The sequence below is a fragment of the Humulus lupulus genome, chromosome 6 (assembly GCF_963169125.1).
Source record: "Humulus lupulus chromosome 6, drHumLupu1.1, whole genome shotgun sequence".
Taxonomy (NCBI): domain Eukaryota; kingdom Viridiplantae; phylum Streptophyta; class Magnoliopsida; order Rosales; family Cannabaceae; genus Humulus; species Humulus lupulus.
Window position 1 is genome coordinate 187,256,172 of NC_084798.1, and position 17,280 is coordinate 187,273,451.

The 17,280-nt window shown below is 41.3% G+C and overlaps 1 non-coding gene across 1 annotated transcript; it reads right to left on the reverse strand.

The window, feature by feature from the left end:
• Window positions 1-10,391: 10,391 nt before the first annotated feature.
• LOC133787455 (small nucleolar RNA R71) lies at window positions 10,392-10,498 on the reverse strand. Its single transcript, XR_009872476.1, has one exon. It is a non-coding gene; the product is annotated as a small nucleolar RNA R71 (small nucleolar RNA).
• Between the last annotated feature and the right edge of the window lie 6,782 nt (window positions 10,499-17,280).

Here is a 17,280-nt window from a genome sequence, read left to right on the forward strand (position 1 = left end):
TGATAGGAAGGGTTATATTTTACAGGTTAGTCGCCAGGGCAGCGATGAGGCCTGGTAAAGTTATTTACTATGCGCTAGATGCGGGAGACGCCATCTGGGAGGACGCTAAGTGAAGGCATGTCTTCTACATGGAATTGTTAAGCACGTTAAGGCGGATTGCTCGAGATTAGGGAAGGGAGGACTGGTCTGCCTCATTACAGTTAGATCTTGACGATAGTCCCTTAGAGGTGACCGATTGACTAGTTAGTCCTCGTTCTTTGTTATATAATGAGCTGGAAGAATTCAGTGCTGCGTATCTCCCAGAAAAGATTAAGATATGAAGTACATGCCTCAAGGTTGTTATACAATGGGGCTTAAGATATTAGTGCCTGCTAGGGAAGAGTTGGTAACATTCAAGAGAAGAATTATAATACAAGTGGTAAAAGGTTTATAGTAGAAGTGAATGAGCTCGTTATATGAGAGTTTTGAAATGATCCTGAGTAGGAGCTAATTTGTTAAATAAGAGACAACCATGGATTATAAAATATGGTGGTAATGTCTGGACTTGAAAGGGAAGGACCCGATTGTTCTACGGGATGCCAAAATATTGTGGTAGGTACCACTTGGAATATATTAGTTGGAGTGAATGGAAACTTGGTTGGCTAGTAGGGTTTCAGATGGGCGCGCAAGGAATTGTTGGGTACGCTATGGGCTGTAGGTATGGATAGACTCAGTTTCAAGGTCATCATGAAGGATGATATTAGCTTAGTAGAAAGAATTAATGCTTCAGTTGAAGAAGTATCTGATTTGAGGATGGATCAGACGGAGCATCGTGTCAAGGGACACTTCGACATCGCCTGTTAAGGATGAAGGGTTCAATTGCCCAGTTGCAAGATAGGACAATGTTCTCAGGAATTGATCTTCGATCTGGTTATTACTAGCTGAGGATCAAGGAAAGAGACATTCTTGATATTACTTCTTGCACCAAGTGGGATGTGATGGATTATTAGTGAAGGTTCTTAACTGACCAATGCCTCAATGACATAGGTAAGTTTGACAAGCAGAGATTACAGGAACGGCATGGATGAGTCATATTCAAATTGGTTAGGAATGTGTTGGTCTACTCCCAGTTAGAAGCAGAACGCGAACGACTACTGCATTTATAATATTAAGAATGATGAAGCAAGGTTTCAGGTAAGGCTCCAGAAAGTGTAAGCTTCGATTTCTCCAAAGGTACTCAAGGTCATGTTATAGGAAGTGAAGGGATCATGTATGAAGGAATTCAATCAAAAGTCACAAAGAACTTACCGGAGAATGCCTGAGGGGTGAGAAGTATAGTGAGACCAGTAAGACATGTCAATTACTACCTGAAGCATCTTTGAAGACAGCTACACCCTAGATTGGGATGACACAAGAACATAAAGTTAGACTGAATGGATAGTTTTGTATTTTATTTTCAGAAGATAAAATAAGGATTGGTCAGCACCCTATGGTATTAGAATCCATAAGTAATGGAAGAATGCCGGAGGACTACATGGTGGATATTGTCTTTGTTTGAGACATGAAACTACAAGGCGATGCATCAAAGATTAAGATGCACCCAAGTATAGACTGAAAGGATGGTTGTTCGTGCTTCACGGTAGATGAAAGAATAAGAGCACAAATGTTATACATAAAGCATTAAGTTGACAATAGTGCTAGATTGCCATGGTTAGGGTGCAGTGTGGGCACTTGCGCAATAGGAGTGAGTGTATTAGCATAAATAATTTGAGCATTTGGTCATCTGTAGAGGAATAAACTTGAGACCAAGACCTAATGGCAATTAATGGGTGATTCACATTGGAAACCCCTGATTGCATAAGAGAAAATTAATATGGAAGTTGACCTCCTAAGTTGGAAAGATCCGCGCCAGTTGGATAGGACGCCACAAATTATAGTAAAGTCAGACGAGGTAACGATCAAGACTGATATAATTTCTATAGATGATAATGGACATATATATCTCTATGGACAATGAAATTCAGAGAGAAGATATTGTAGGAATGGATCAGGATCCTACTATTGTAGTATGAATGAATTAAGATATGAAGATCGGATAAGTGATCCGGTGGAGCCTGGTGTTGAGGTGGAGATTCTAGATGAGTATTATATTATCTCCTTATGAATATTTTAACCAGGAATTTTAAATGGATGTTAAGATCAAAAATTTGTATATTGAAAGGTGAAAAGGTATAGGGGTGGACCGTAAGGGTGGACCACATTAGACTGCAAGTAAAATGGTTGGACATGGAAGGTTGTGGCACAACAGGTTGAGCTAACACACCTTGATTTGTGTGAATGAGTATCATAATGATGGGCATGGGTGAAGGGAGAATGTATGTTTCCATGGGACACCAAGGCTGATGGTGTTGGACTTAGACCCATTATTTTCCAAGTTTTGGAAAGGATGTAGAAGACAAAGAGTATAAGATTGAGACTTAGAATGATTGGTTACCTTCAGATAAACTGACAATCTAAAGAAGTGACTCAGATTTTGAGAATTATACATCGAACGTGCAAGTGTTTGGGGCATTGCGATAAGTACGGTCCCTTGATTGAATAGTCATAGTGGTGAATGCCGGTCAATGACTAGGGTGATTATGCATAAGATATATTAAGGTAGAGAACGAGAAGTACTTGTTCCAAGTAATAAAATGAAAGATAGAGAATATTGTGGTTCAATATTGGTTCGAAGAAACCAATGAAGTAATTAGGATTGTTAGGGAAGAAGTGTCTGCCTATCTAGAAGGACATAAGAGTTCGCAAATCTCAAATATGGGAACATGAAGTTCTAGGACAAGAGACTTTGTATTTCTCCGAATATTGTAGACAAGAAAGAATAAGATATTTTGGGAAAGAAAAAGGAGTTTTGACTCCCGATTTAATAAGACTTCTGAGATTTTACCAAGGACTGGGACACGGGCCTACAGATTAGCCTTACCGTAGTATGGGTGATGGCTTTTGAATGTTGCTGGTGCCAATGTCAAGGAAGGAAATGTATGATAATCACCGCTGATGATATGAGGAGACCCTAGGATTTCAGTGGGATTTATTGCACAAGGAAAAGCTAATGGAATTATGATAATGAGATAAGGTCTTATGGAATAAAATTGTCACTCTAATGGGAGTGTTACTAAAGGATAAAAGGTAAAGGACTGGACTCTGTGGTTACAGTTAGATTTACGAGATTTGTATTTTCAATAAGGAGGGGATAGTTGTAACGTCCCAAAAATGCTAGTAGGGTTTAGTGCCTTGATTAGCGTGCTGAGAGAGCACAACTGGATATATGTGCGATTAACTGATTAAATGCGTGACTATGTGGCATGCATGATATATATATATGATGAAATGAATATATTTAAATGCATGTTTATTTGTATTGAAAATGCATGTGGGCCCAATCTTGACAGTTGGGGCATACCTGTAATATTGGCCCATTGCGGGCATAAATGTTATTATATGTGAGTAAATGATTGAGACCACATTATTATGTGGATATATTCACATTATACGGCTCAAGGCGATCCTAGTGACCGGATTAGCAGAATAGTCGCATCGGGGTTTAATACCCGGCTCGGGGTGAGCCTAGGGGTATTTTGGGAAGCTTAGTGTATTTGGGGTTCATCAAGTAATGGGTAAATATTTGGTAATTAGTTGGACATGACAGGATTAATTGGGGATTTGTAGGACGACTCGAGGAAATAGGGGGAATTAGGATAAGTGACCACTTTGCCCTTGAGGGGCAATGAGAAGCTGAGTTTGTTTAAGGGGTATTTCTATCTTTTTATAAAGGATATACCCAGATAATTCTAGGATTTAGCTAGAACATATCAGAACCTCTCCCTCACTCTTGCTCTCACGTGTCTCTCTCTCCTCCCTTTGGAATGCTTTGAGTATGAAGGAAAAACCTTGAGGAAAGCTTGAGTTTGAGCTAGGAAAATTTGAAGATATTGCTTTGAAATGCTTTGAGTATGAAGGAAAAACCTTGAGGAAAGCTTGGGTTTGAGCTAGGAAAATCTGAAGATATTGCCTAGGAATTTGAAGATGGGAAGCTTGGGGACTGAGGAATTGGAGCTAGGATCAATGAAGGATTATTCAGGGGCATAGTCTGCAGTTTGAGGTAAGGTTTGTACCCTGTCTTCTTGATGAACTCTGTTATAGTTTAGGTTTTATTGAGGTTTGAACTTTTGGTCTGAATCTGAGTTCTATTGAAGATATGGATTAGTTCCTAGGGTAATTATAATAATTATGTTGTGTTATTGTGGATCCTAGACTTGATTTCAGGTTTGGTTATGGTTTGGGTGTATAAGTAGGCTGGGTTCTAGGCCGTTGAGTTGGGAAAAATCGTTGAAAACCTAGGGATTTTTAGGTTCACGGGGGCACGCCGTGTGGTGTGCTGCCCCTTTGGCACACCCACATGGGGCCATTTTGTAAGTGAGCATGCCTTGGTGCTTGATCATTAGTCAAGTCTTGCACCAAGCAACCTCATGGGATAGGGTAGTGGCAGTTTTGTAATTAGGCATATGTCTCCCAGACAAAAATCATATATGTTCCTAGGAAGACCTTATTTCCCTAGAAGGCTCCTTAGGGGGAGGTGACCTGGTGACTTAGGGAATCACCATGGCCATCAGCAGATAAGGGCCAAAGCTGTGTACTCCCTTGCCCTATCAAGGCTATATATTAATAAAACAATATTTATCCATACTTTCCCCTGTGTGCTTCCTTGTTGCCTATGTGTTACTTGTTTGTTATCTTCGTTGGGCCATTGCGTGCCACTTGCCTTGTTGTGTGCTTTGTGTTGTGTGGACGTTCCTAGGAATGTCTTGCTTTGTGCTTGCTCATACTTCGTTATTGCCCGTTGCATGTCCGAGATGTGTATGTGGCTAACCACTGAGTTTGTTTGCCTGTAGGTGTGTGTTGTAGGCTGACTTGCTAGCTTGAAGAGTCTGCAAGTGCCGCACATTCCGTCTAGTTGGAGTACCCAAATATCCGGCCCGTGACACGCCGCGACCCAGTTCATGGGCGCTGCGACCTGCGTGCCCAGAAGGCCCTGGGAGGGCTGCTGACGTGAAGACGCACCGCGACCCTAGGGGGCAAGTCACGACCTGCCTCCCCCCAGATGCAGAGGTTGCGCCTTTGACTTGAGGCGCGCCGCGACCCTCCTAGACAGTTTTAGCCTAGGATTGTCTTAGGGCTCAGGGAGGCTCGAGAATTAAAACTTAAGCGCTCGGGACGATTTCTACTACCCGGTTTAGTATAAATCGAGGTCTCGAAGGCTAGTATTTGAATCCAAAGTTTTTAAATGGTTTAAGATCTTAAGGTTATCCATTATTGCATTGTGACTAGGTTATACCGCAAGGGCTCAAGGATTAGGGATAGTGCTCGGGGATGCCATATGCTAGTTGCTCGGGACCTGAGTTAAGAAAACTACACCCAAATTGTGGTTGGGGCTTAAATCCCTTATATGAGTATAATATGAACATGAACATATATGTAGCTGAGAATATCTGATTAGGCATGCTTGTATACGTTGCCATTGATTACTTGCTATGCATTTTGCATTTGTGATTATATTTGTTTACAAGCCGGCCTAAGGGTGTCGGGGGTCGATAGCAAGCGTGCAGAACGCAGCCCAGCCTAATGGTGCCAGGTTTTACTTTAAAGCCAGTGGACTCGGCCTAAGGGCATCGGTCTTGGACAGTTTACAATAAATAGAAGCGTGGTTCACGCTTAACTATTTGTATTGATTGATGAGATTGATTTATATGTTTGATTAAGTCGAGTACTCTTATTGAGATTGTTGCATATATTATATTGTTAGTTGAATCTGGTGAATTATATTACTGCTTTTATATTGTTGCCTAGTTGTGCTTGTTGTTTTAAGTTTTCTTGCTGGGCCTTGGCTCACAGGTGCTACGTGGTGCAGGTAAGGGAGTTGATAGCTGGACCAACCATGACTTGGAGAGCTTCAGGGGCGGTGTGTACATACACAGCCTGCTCGATCGCCACGATCGGGATAGCTTGGGAGGAACTACGGTTAAACCTTGTTTTTGCCGCTTAAGACGACTAAATTGTATCTGCTTATCTTTTACAAGTCGGTAAACCATTTTTTTTAGATCCCGGGTACAAACTTAATATTTTAATGAAAAATAATCATTTTGTTGACCAAATCTTTTATTACATGACCTTGACTTGGTCTTTAGTTATGCATTTAAGTTCAAACGACTTGCTTAGCAGGTTAAGCACTATTTTAAACACACAATGTAACTATCTTGGTTATCCAGAGCGTTACTCGGCAAGGCCAACTGAGAACAATGGAAGACAACCGCCATCTCCAATAAGGCATCCACCCTCTCCATTAAGGTATCCAACACTAGCAAGAGATGTGCCACATGCTCCAAGTGGAACTCAAACTAGATAAGGGGCACCTCAAAGGCCTGCCCGAAGTGCAAGGAGTGCAAGTCGAGACAAGAACCCTCAGGCCCGAACCGAGCAAAGGAGTAACCACGAGGCCCCAATAGGGGCTGATTAATAGCATAGATAGGCATGACAACCCCATCTTCCTGGGATTTATCTATCAAGGTCACGTGTAACTGGAATTAAAGTGCACGTAGACAATCCACCTTGATACTATGCCCAAAAATAGTAAAGGACTGTCAGTTTTCTCGACGATAGTCAAGATTATAGCCGACTCAACGTATAATGAGAATTACCTTAACAATGGTCCACTTAAACTTGAGCCGTGGGCAATACAACAAAAAAATCCTGACTTAAGGGCACATCTAAATGCCCAAAGGGAGCCCTTATAGCCTGTATACGAGAATAATTATAACTCGATACTACAACAAGGGCCTGAAGTTCCTTGGAACAATAACAAGCCCACAGTAGTGCAGGCTCCGCCCCTGGTAGATCTAGTCCAGGAAAGGATAAATTAGCTCGAGGAACAGTTCAGGCTCCCTCGAAAAGGAAAGAACAAAGAGAAAGCCTATGATTCAGATGAGGACCTCGAGCCTTTTGCTTCTCATATCTCAAGCATGCCTTTTCCGAATGGATTTAAGATGCAACACGTGGCACCATACAACAGGAACACCGATCCTGGTAGCCACGTGAGCACATTCAACACAGTTATGAGAGCTAGTAACATTGGCCTCGAGCTCAGATGCATGCTCTTCCCAACGACACTGACAGGAGCTGCAAAAAGATGGTTTGACAAGTTTCGAATACATTCAATCTCGCCATGGGAACAATTGTCAAAGGAGTTCAAAAAGAAGTTTTGGGCTTCAAGGAGCATCGAGCCTAAAGCTTCATCTTTGGCGAATGTCCGACAACATCCAGGAGAGTCACTAAAGAAGTATTCGGCTGGATTCAACATCAAGGCGACATGTGCTCGCGATTTTGACGAAAGTAGCCATCTAATGGAAGTTAGAGTTGGAATCTTACCAGGTAGCCCTTTCTGGGATGACATACAACGAAAGTCGGTGCAAACAATCACATAGTTCTCTCATTGGGCTCAGAGGTTCATCAATGTAGAAGAGGCTAGGTCGGCACTACAGCTAGCGCCACTGGCCCCAATAACTGTTGGTATTAAAAGTGTAAATCAGAGTCACACAACAGAATGACTCTTTTTAAAAAAATTATTAATATCAACCAGGATCATACATATATAGATATATTAAATCACATACAAATAGATTAGAGATTACCACTTGTAGCCTATCAAGAATCTAAATTTTTTTTGTATAAATCAACGATCTTCCTATCCAGATTCTGAAAGCTCACATCTTGATCTTCCAAACCAATCCTCAAACACACAAGGATGTGTGTGGGCATGTGATTCAAAATGTTTATTTAAACCTCTCTAGATGTACTCAACACATGAGATCTAGAGAGGTTTGATCGAGAGAGGAGATTTCGAATAGTTTTCAGATTTAGAAAAACTATCGCTTTCTTTTTCTGAGAGAGAGTCTGACAGTCAAAACTTCTGTAAACAACTTACTTGAAAAATATTGCTTCTTTTAAGGTTTATAAATATAATTAACTAATTTAATTAATCTTTATTTTATTTAAAATAAAACTAATTACTTATAACCTATTTGATTATTTAATTGAAATCATATTTAAAAATAATAATTAAATATATATAATTAAATAAACTAATTATTTGAAATTCAAAATTCAAATCACAGGGACAGGAAATATCCCTGATAACTCTAGGATTTAGAGTTATTTTTATAATCTTTGAACTTGCTTTTCAAAATTAAAAAGAGTAATGAGTCCTTATTTCATGTAATTTTGTCAGTTTTAGTGTGTTATTCTAGGTAGTGAGTCTGGGTAAGAGTTAGGTTTGTATTGTAATATTTCTCAGTGTTTTTTATGTAAATTACTCTGTTGTGTTAATCAGGAAAGGAAGCTTACAAAATATGTGAAAGGGGACTGCTGGAAGCAAGGGGAAAAACGAATTCTGAAAGGGGCGTGTTGCTACTTAAATGCCGTAGCATCACCACACAGCAATGCAAGGGATCAGGCAGGTAACGTGGCTAGAAGACAGCTGGACTTAACGAGTGAAATCAGCGCCTATGTGGCTAGAATTTTAATAACTTAAGTCAGCTGGGTGATGTGGCTCTTGGAGGACAATGTGGGAATTGACTTTCCTATTAGGGTAAAGGAAAGTACCCTAAAACAGAGGGGGCAGCCGCAACATAGAGGGGAACCATTATTCTGAAAGAAATTTTATCACCATTTGAAGAAAGAAAAGAAGTACAGAGGAAAGCTGAAGAAAACAGAGAGAAAATACCAAAAAGGGAAGAGGACCACGGCAGACGCCTAGGAGGACTTGAGCTCATCAATTCATTATACTCTTTCCTTCTTCCTTTTAATTTTGTATTAAATTTTCTCTCCATTTCAACTGTGAACAACTCTATGGATAATCTATTTGCTACTGGTTTTGTACTTTTCATTTCAGACATGAACTAATCCTTAGAGGTTTGGGTGGTTATGAACCCTACAATATGAATTAATGTTTTGATGCATGGTTAAAGTAATTGTATCCTTGTTCAATTAAGTGTGACTACTGCTATTGATTGTTATTTACTGGCCATAATTGACAATTACTGAGCTAGATCTAAGTTTGGAAAAACTTAAGCTAGCTGAACCCATTTAATTGATGCAAGAAACTTGCCTATTTGTAGGTAAATTTTAGTGGTGAAATAGGGATATTTTGCTGCCTTGTATAACACAAGATTTGATGCTTAATAGACTGTTTGCAATCTGGTTTAATACAGGAGTGTGTTGAGAGGGTTGTATGCATTATACAGTGGGTTTTGGAAAAGACTTACTGGGCGTTTTTTTGAAATCTATTAACTCTGGATGTAATTGTTGAGCCATTGCTGAACTTATGCTATAGCAACTGGAAAGAAATTATAGGGGGATTAACCACCCAGATCACGTGTTCACATAGAATTTCCTCACAGACTTGATTTCTCTTGGTTCCATTATTTTAGTTTAATTAATTCTGCATATATACTTTTAATTCCAGATTCAATTACCCATTATTCCCTTGAATTGGTTATTGTCTTTTTGAATTGTTCTTTAGTTGATTTTGCAATTATTTAGTTTAAAATCCCTGTGGAGACGATACTCATTTACCATTATATTACTTGTGCGACTACGTATACTTGCGTATTTTAATTGCTATAATTTTCGCACCAAGTTTTTGGCGCCGTTGCCGGGGATTTAAAATTAAATTCTGTTTTATCAACTAATTTGCAATTTATTTCTGTTGTTTTTAAATCTGTTTGTTCTGGCTTTGTACTTTCAGGTTTATCTAGTGCATGAACAAACAAGAGGACTTTGAACTTGCTCCTATTGACCCCGAGATCGAACGTACTTTCAGAAAAAGGAGGAAGGCTCAAAAGGCTAACAGCCGAGGCACTATGGCTGAGCATGTTGATGAAGAGGGGGATGGCCAGCAAGTTACTAATCCCATTGTTTTGGCGGATGACAGAGCCAGAGCAATACGGGAATACGCTGCCCCCATGTTTAATGAGCTAAATCCAGGCATCGTGAGGCCAGAAATACAAGCAGCTCAATTCGAGCTCAAGCCAGTGATGTTTCAAATGCTCCAAACCGTGGGGCAGTTCAGCGGGATGCCAACGGAGGATCCTCATCTCCACCTCCGTTCATTCTTGAAGGTGAGCGATTCCTTTAAGCTTCAAGGAGTGAGTGAAGAAGCATTAAGGCTGAAGCTATTTCCATTCTCATTAAGAGACTGAGCTAGATCATGGCTCAACACTTTGCCTCCTGACTCCGTCACAAATTGGAATGATCTTGCTGAAAAGTTTCTGCGCAAATATTTCCCTCCCACCAGAAATGCAAAATTCAGAAGTGAAATTATGTCTTTCCAGCAGCTTGAAGATGAATCAACCATTGATGCATGGGAGAGATTTAAGGAGCTTTTGCGGAAGTGTCCACACCACGACATCCCGCACTGTATACAGATGGATACCTTCTATAATGGCCTCAATGAAGCTTCTAGAATGGTGTTAGATGCCTCGGCCAATGGTGCTATATTGTCCAAGTCTTATAATGAAGCATTCGAAATTTTGGAGAGAATTGCAAGCAACAATTATCAATTGTCCAACACGAGAGCTCCGCAAAGTAGAAAAGTGGCGGGGGTTCTTGAAGTAGATGCATTAACTGCTTTGACAGCCCAAATGGCCTCCATGACTAATATTCTGAAAAATATGAGTTTGGGGAACAACATTTAGCCAGCTGCTGCTATTCAAAGTGGAGACATTACCTGTGTATATTGTGGAGATGGGCACATGTTTGAAAATTGCCCTTCTAACCCAACAGCAGTTTGTTATGTGGGAAACCAGAATTTTAACCGATACAGTGGCCCATACTCAAATTTGTATAACCCAGCTTGGAGGCAGCATCTGAATCTGTCTTGGGGGTCAAGGAGCAAGTTCCAGCAACACACCAGCACCAGGAAAGCAAGCTTATCCACTAGGTTTTTCTCAGCAGCCAAGGGCTCCACAACCACAACACCCTCAAGGCTCTCAATCCAATTCGTTGGAGAGTCTAATGAGGGATTATATGGCCAAGAATGATGCAGTGATACAGAGTCAGGCAGCGTCTCTTCGAAACCTTGAAATGTAGCTGGGGCAATTGGCCAATGAATTAAAAAATAGGCCTCAAGGTTCTTTAGCTAGTGACACAGAGAATCCAAGGAGGGATGGGAAGGAACATTGCAAGGCTATCAATCTAAGGAGTGGAAAAATTCTGGAAAATTCTGAGGAGAAAATAAAGGGCAGTGGGGAGCCCACTTCAATCCAAACTGAAGGAGAATCTAGTAAAAAACCAGCAAAAGAAGTTACTGAAAGTGGCCCAGTTGATACAGCATCGGGTCAGCAATCTGTCCCAGTAAAGTCTATACCAAAGCCGCCCCCACCATTTCCTCAGAGGTTTCGAAAACAACAGCAAGATGGGCAGTTCAGGAAGTTTCTGGATGTGTTAAAACAGCTCCATATTAACATTCCCTTGGTGGAAGCCTTGGAGCAAATGCCAAACTACGTCAAATTTTTAAAGGATATCTTGATGAAGAAGAGAAGGCTGGGGGAGTTCGAAACTGTTGCTCTTACAGAGGGTTGCAGCGCTATGTTGAAGAGTAAAATCCCTCCAAAATTGAAGGACCCTGGAAGTTTTACGATCCCTTGTTCTATTGGGGGACGGGATGTTGGAAGGGCGTTGTGTGATTTGGGCGCCAGTATTAATCTTATGCCGATGTCGATTTTTAAGAAGCTTGGTATTGGTGAAGCGAGGCCTACAACTGTTACATTGCAGCTGGCGGATATATCTATGGCCCATCCTGAAGGGAAAATTGAGGATGTTTTAGTGCATGTTGACAAATTTATTTTCCCAGCCGACTTTATTATCTTGGATTATGAAGCTGACAGAGAAGTGCCAATTATATTGGGGCGGCCGTTCCTTGCTACAGGGCGTACTTTAATTGATGTGCAGAAGGGGGAACTCACTATGAGAGTTAATGATCAGCAAGTTACTTTCAGCGTGTTCAAGGCAATGAAGTTTCCTGACGAAATAGAAGAATGCTCTAGTATTGATGTGATTGAGACACTTGTGGCTGAGAGGTTTAATAAGGGTGTTGATAAGGCTGAGAAGGGCATTCAGATTTTTGAAGGTTATGATGATTCTAGCAGTGAAGAAGAACCGCAAGTTACTTGGGTGGACTCTTGCAAACCAGCCAGAAAATTCAGTAATTTTTTCGAAGCTTTGAACCTTCCTGAAAAGCATTTTCAGCCACCAAAACTGTCCATTCAAGAGCCACCTCAACTGGAATTAAAGCCGCTGCCCAGCCATTTGAAATATGTTTATTTGGGAGACAATGACACTCTGCCAGTGATAATTTCTTCCTGTTTAGAAGCTAATGCTGAGGGGTCTTTGCTGGCGTTACTGAGACAGCATAAGAAGGCTATTGGCTGGACTATGGCCGATATACAAGGAATCAGCCCAGCTTTGTGCATGCATAAAATTTTGCTAGAATCTGATTGTAGCACTTCTGTGGAGCAGCAAAGAAGATTAAACCCAGTAATGAAAGATGTAGTCCGAAAAGAAGTGATCAAGTGGCTTGACTATGGCATTATTTATCCGATTTCCGATAGTTCGTGGGTTAGCCCAGTCCAGTGCGTTCCTAAGAAAGGAGGGGTTACAGTAGTGACGAATGACAACAACGAATTGATTCCTACTCGCACAGTGACTGGATGGAGGGTATGGATGGATTACAGGAAATTAAATAAAGCTACAAGGAAGGACCATTTCCCATTGCCGTTCATTGATCAGATGTTGGACCGCTTGGCTGGGAAAGAATTTTTCTGCTTTCTTGACGGTTATTCTGGCTATAATCAGATTTCTATAGCCCCAGAAGACCAAGAGAAAACCACATTCACCTGCCCCTATGGGACGTTCGCTTTTAGACGGATGCCTTTCGGTTTGTGCAACGCACCAGCCACCTTTCAAAGGTGCATGATGGCAATCTTCTCGGACATGGCAGAAAATATTTTGGAGATTTTTATGGACGATTTTTCAGTCTATGGTGACTCTTTTGCAGGCTGTTTGGCGAATTTAGAGAAGGTTCTAACAAGATGTGAAGAGACCCACTTAGTACTAAATTGGGAAAAGTGCCATTTTATGGTACAAGAGGGTATCGTGTTGGGCCACAAAGTTTCTAGAAAGGGGATCGAATTAGACAAGGCAAAGCTGGAAGTCATTGAGAAGTTACCAGCCCCTACTACAGTGAAAGGAATAAGGAGTTTTCTTGGACACGCTGGTTTTTACAGGCGCTTCATTAAAGACTTTTCTAAAGTGTCTAAACCTTTGTGTACCTTGCTGGAACAAAACCGCACATTTGACTTTACTGCTGAGTGCCAAGAAGCATTTTTAAAGTTAAAAACAGCTCTCATAACAGCCCCAGTAATTGTAGCACCCGACTGGTCTTTGCCCTTTGAACTCATGTGCGACGCCAGCGATTTTGCTATTGGAGCAGTCCTTGGACAGCGGAGGGGAAAAATCTTTCATTCCATCTATTATGCAAGTAAAACGCTGGTTGATGCTCAGATAAATTACTCCACCACCGAGAAAGAGCTGCTGGCTGTGGTCTTCGCTTTTGAGAAATTCAGATCTTATCTAGTGGGTACAAAGGTTATTGTTTACACTGACCATTCAGCGATTAAATTCTTATAGCCAAGAAGGAGTCTAAACCAAGGCTAATCCGCTGGGTCTTGTTGCTGCAAGAATTTGATCTGGAAATACGCGATAGGAAAGGTACTGAAAACCAGGTGGCAGATCACTTGTCAAGGCTGGAAACCAGCAATCACAGCAGCATCACCAGTGAGGCAGAAACACAGATTCAGGACTCTTTTCCAGATGAGCAGCTGCTAGTTTTAGACCAGGAAAGTGTCCCATGGTACGCTGATGTTGTGAATTATTTAGTAAGTGGAGTACAGCCGCCTGACTTCAACAAACAGCAACTGAAAAAGTTTCTTCATGACATCAGATTTTATTACTGGGATGAACCGTACCTTTACAAGCAGTGCCCCGACCAGATAATGAGGCGTTGTGTGCCTGGAAATGAAGTGTCTAGCATCTTAGAGCACTGCCATTCAGCCCCATATGGTGGCCATTTTGGTGGACAGCGGACAGCAGCTAAAGTGTTCCAATCCGGATATTATTGGCCATCCATTTTTAAAGACGATCATGAGTTCGCTAAGAAGTGTGACCACTGCCAGCAGGTAGGCAACATTTCAGCAAGGAATGAGATGCCGTTGAACTGTATTTTGGAGGTAGAACTATTTGACGTCTGGGGAATCGATTTGATGGGGCCATTCCCACAGTCCTTTGGGAACTTATACATTCTGGTGGCTGTTGACTACGTGTCAAAATGGGTAGAGGCAGTGGCTAGCCCCACAAATGATGCTAAGGTAGTGATGAAGTTTCTGCATAAGCATGTGTTTACAAGGTTTCGGACTCCAAGGGCTTTGATCAGTGATGAGGGAACCCACTTTGTAAACAAAATATTGGCTGCCTTGCTAGCCAAATACAGCGTCAAACACAAGATAGCCACAGCTTAATACCCCCAGACTAACGGGCAGGCAGAAATTTCGAATAGAGAGATAAAAGGGATTCTAGAAAAGGTGGTGAACCCAAGCCGCAAGGACTGGTCACAGCGGCTAGATGATGCGCTTTGGGCATACAGGACAGCTTTTAAGACTCCTCTAGGCATGTCACCTTATCGTTTAGTCTTCGGGAAGGCGTGTCATCTTCCTGTGGAGTTAGAACATAAGGCATTTTGGGCATTGAAGAAGTTGAATATTGATCTTGTAGTTGCTGGAGAAGCAAGAAAACTGCAGCTGAATGAGCTGGACGAGATGCGGCTATTTGCCTATGAAAATGCCAAGCTGTACAAAGAGAAAACAAAGAAGCGGCATGATCAGAGAATTAAGGAGTGGGTATTTGAGAAGAACCAGAAGGTCTTGTTGTTTAATTCCAGGTTGAAACTGTTTCCTGGCAAGCTAAAATCCCGTTGGTCGGGTCCCTTCACAGTGGTTGAAGTTTACCCTTTCGGAGCTGTTTTAGTTCGAGAAGATCAGTCAGGGAGGGAGTTCAAGGTCAACGGGCAACGGTTGAAGCATTATTGGGGTGGAGAGGTCGACCGAGAGAAGACCTCTATCAGCCTAAAGGACGCTTGAAGAGCAAAGTTTGGGGTTGCCGTGTATTGAAAAAAATATATATATATATATAAAAAAAAAAAAGGCAACCCAGAAAAAAAAATAATAATAAAGAAAAAGGTCAGCCAGGAGTTGGTACAACTGGGAATTAGGCTGAGCAGAGGAGTCTGGGCAGAGGCATTATTTTTCTGGAATGGTGGATTGCTATATCATTGCTTCAGCATTTAGCAGGGTCGCAGGAGAAAAAATGCTATGCTATAGCATTGCTATATCAACTGGGAGCAGTTTTCTTTTGATCAATTTTGAGGCCTTTTATGAAGAAAAGGACAAAAGCTGAAATAGATATACCTAACCCCAAGCTTATTAGCTTCTTCCCAATCACGATCCTCACCTCAGCCGAATTACCCAGAGCCCGCACTTTCAGCAGTCAACATCACCTCACGTTAATGGTGTACTTTATATATATATATATTTATCTAAAAGAAAAAAAACCAAAAAAAAAAAATACTAATTGTTGACCCTCGATTTAGCCAACTGACACGGAGTCAAAATATGAATGATATAGACGAATATGTATAGATAATAACGTAATGACAAAAGTAAAGAAAACACAGTAATTTATAGTGGTTCGGCCCCAGGATCTGGTAATGACCTACGTCCACTTAGAATGATATTGATATGGGATCAAAAGTGTGATCAGAGAACTTGGGTTCAATGAGTTTCAACACTCCTCATAAACAATACAAGTTTTCTTAGATAAATTCTCTAATCTCTATGATTTCTGGGCTCATCCAGTCCCCTTCTCATGAGCCATCCCCTACTATTTATAGGCTCATGGAGGGTTGCCCAATATTGTTACAGATATTATCCCCTGAATCGTGGGATATTCAGAAGATTACATGAGATAAGTTCGGGATTCATAAGATCTTTCCATAAATGTTGCTTTGCCAGCGGAACCACCGACCAGTCTGGTCGTGGTAAAGACAGGTCTGTCCTGCTTCTGGTGTTTCTCCTGGTCGATACTCTAGCAGACGCTCCAGGTGTCAGCCACGTGTCAAGAGATTATTCGCCACGTCACAAATGCTAATTTATTGGATAACATTTGCCCCCCAAAGTTTATTTACCACGAATAGTAAATAAACTTTGAATGAACGACCCTTCGGTAACCCCTTCTGACGTGTCAGAGCCCTTCGTGCGTTCTTGGAAAAAGCAAACCACTCCTGTCTAATCAAGGCTTTTCGGTTCCCCAGAAACAATTTTGACGGCCATTACGCTTCCCCATGCTTCGAAAATGGAAAACTAATGATCACGCCTTTTGAACGCCAAAAACAAACTTATATAAGGTTACTTGAGCCACTTCTTTCCTTTTTACGCACGCCACCTCTCTGTCGAAAACCCTAAAAACCAGAGCTTTACTCTCTCCGGCGAACCTTCCTTTGTGCTGTAGGATCAGACGGTGGGCTCATTGACTCTCGAAACTCTCACTTCCATCTTCACGACCGCTTTCCTTGGTAAGTTACTTTGAAACTCCATGCATTTAACCTTTCGTGGTGCATGCTTTTAAATGGTGTACTGTTTGAATCTCTTGGTTTCTGGTTTTTTGAACGCCTGTAGATAAGATGTTTTTGTAGGCAAAGTAGGCTTTTGAGTAGGTTTAAAACCCAGGATTAGTGCTTTTTAGGACGTAGGACCGAAGTAGCATTTCGATTTTTTAAGCCAGGTAGAAATAATTTTCTTCCGCCGTAAGGGGAGTCGAAAAAGCCTTTCAGAAAAACTTTTCACTTTCACCCTTTAGTCCGTTTTTTAAACTGTTTGCACAGAGAGACTTAGTTAGAATGTTGTTATATAAAGGCTTAGCTTTTATACTTCGACCAGCGTTACTTTAAGAATCTCCTAGATTCCTCTGACCTTGCCTCCCCATTCTTCTGTTTGCAGATTTTAATGCCAGATTTGTGGGGAGGTGAGAGACCCATCGACGACGACCTCCTCGCCCAACTGCTCGAGGGAGAAGAACAACCAG